Genomic DNA, 2,500 nt, shown 5'->3' on the forward strand with positions numbered 1-2,500 from the left:
TTGATCTTCCTTCGCTTCTGATCTTTTCTGGTTGAGAGTAACGAATAAATAGGAACATGAGTAACTGATGTGTAATGTGTAATAGCAATGTACGATAATGACGATTTTACAATAGCCATTATTTTACATTATTATTTTGACATTATTTTATCTTTAAAAAAATGTAGATACCCAGTTTGAAATTCATATATAGGTTAATCGTTTAATGGTACGATATTCCCCAAGCGTGCGTTTCCCTCATTGTTTTTATAGAAACGAAGGGAGGAGGCTTTGTCACTGGAGAATTACTGCTCTGTCACCGTTCCTGGTAAGTACAATGAAGGTTTACTGGTACACGTGCACATCATGCGCCAGTGGTAGGGTGAAAGTGTTCAGGCGGAAGGTCATGTGTTAAAGTCCGGAGGAAGGAAAGAGGAGTTAATGTGACTACTTTGACACCCCGCTGTGTGAGAATGGCAGATTGCGGCGGGAGATTTAAATGTCATAAGCTTAATTAAATATCCCTTACAGCCTTTTTCACCAACTACTACTACTATTACTATCAATTGTGGACACTGGAGACGCGTGATTATTATGTCACTGATGCTCTCATTTGTTGATTGGTATTCTAGCCTTGCTTTTCAACTTGTGTCGTATTTGCAGCAAAACATCTACTAATTACAAAGCACTAGGGTATCTAAATAGAAGCAGTGTGATATTTTGCAGTCGAGTTATTTTCTTGGTGCTAAAGAAACGAATACCTAGACTAATTACTGAGTGAGAGCTCAAGTCAGCGGCAATATTAAGTTTCGTGTCCTTAGAGAGCAAATGTAGAATGACAGAGCTACGAGAGTGCAACGGGGTATAAAGTTGATAAGATAAAGCTTCATTCGATTAGCCACAAAGGGAAATAATTGGGACAGTTCCATAATCGTCCCTTTTTTCGTTTTCTAGGTACCCAACAAAAGTAATTAAGCCGTGATAAGATTCCACAATTAATCTCGGCTGCTGCTTTTCGTTCAGAAGCGTACCAAAAAAGGAATTGGCAATGAATGCTAAAGGGGGGGTGGGGTAATTCCTCATTAATTTTGTACGCTATCCAACCCAAATGTTTTCCTTCTTGGTAAGCTCGCAAACAAATAAGGAACCGTGAAACTCGTCCATTAACAAGATCAGAGGTTACTTTTAGGGAAGCGATAGGAGTCTAGATAACGCCAAACAAAATAATCGAATATTTCCATGTTCTCGTATGTACTTTTGACCAACAGAATTTTTTTTTTTTAAACATGACAAGAAAAATGTTAATGTTTTCTTCATCATATACAGGTTAATGATGTGAGATATTTATATGCCTTGACTATTTGAAAGAAATACACGTAGATTGAGTGGTAATCGGCTTAGTGACGTCAGCGCGACCTACTTTATTGTACATCATGTAAAGAATACAAGTAGAAAAAAAATAAAGAAAAATCCTGTCAACGATGTGAAGAAAAAATAAGTGGTGAGAGAGAGAGAGAGAGAGAGAGAGAGAGAGAGAGAGAGAGAGAGAGAGAGAGAGAGAGAGTGTGTGTGTGTGTGTGTGTTGTGTGTGTGTGTGTGTGTGTGTGTGTGTGTGTGTGTGTGTGTGTGTGTGTGTGTGTGTGTGTGTGCTTCTCAAGCCAGCTGTCATATTTACTTTGTCCAGGTGACGGTTATATTTTTCTTCATAAAACTTAAAACAAACAATGGACACACACACACACACAGAGAGAGAGAGAGAGAGAGAGAGAGAGAGAGAGAGAGAGAGAGAGAGAGAGAGAGAGAGAGAGAGATTCATGACGTAATACTTCTCTCTTAAATGCATATAAATCTCAGAGAGCAGGAAAGAAACAAAGGTAGGAAGGACGTAATAACTCCCATTTTCTACGAATAACGACATGGTATCTCCTCTCTCTATCCTGCTACACTTAAACGCACACACACACACACACACACACACACACACACACACACACACACACACACACAAGGATGAGAACTGATATGTGTTTTTAGCGAAATGTTTTCCGTCGCCAACGTGGAAGAGCGCTTAGTTCTTTTCCTGAGGCAGGTAAAGGGACGAAGGTGCTCTCTCTCTCTCTCTCTCTCTCTCTCTCTCTCTCTCTCTCTCTCTCTCTCTCTCTCTTTCTGCTCATTCCTTTCTTTGCCTTCACTTATGTGTTTCTGTTATAGATACTCTCCTCTCTATATGCAAGGTGTTTTAAAGTTTTCTGCGATATGTGACACATTTGCATTTTTCCAATTCATATTGTGTATTTTGTGTTCTTCCGTACTTTATATAAGTTTGAAAATCCTTCAGTATTATGACGTGTTTCCATATTCATTCTGCTTACTATATAGTGATTTTATACAGCTTCAGAAACACATGTGGATGAGTAAAATAGAGAAGACTATGGCCATTAATCTCCTGACCTCCATAGACCCTTCCTAATGTCAATTAAAATATTCTAATCGTAAACAATCTCAAGGTAAAAATGTGTCC

The sequence above is a fragment of the Portunus trituberculatus genome, chromosome 17 (assembly GCF_017591435.1).
Source record: "Portunus trituberculatus isolate SZX2019 chromosome 17, ASM1759143v1, whole genome shotgun sequence".
Classification (NCBI taxonomy): Eukaryota; Metazoa; Arthropoda; class Malacostraca; order Decapoda; family Portunidae; genus Portunus; species Portunus trituberculatus.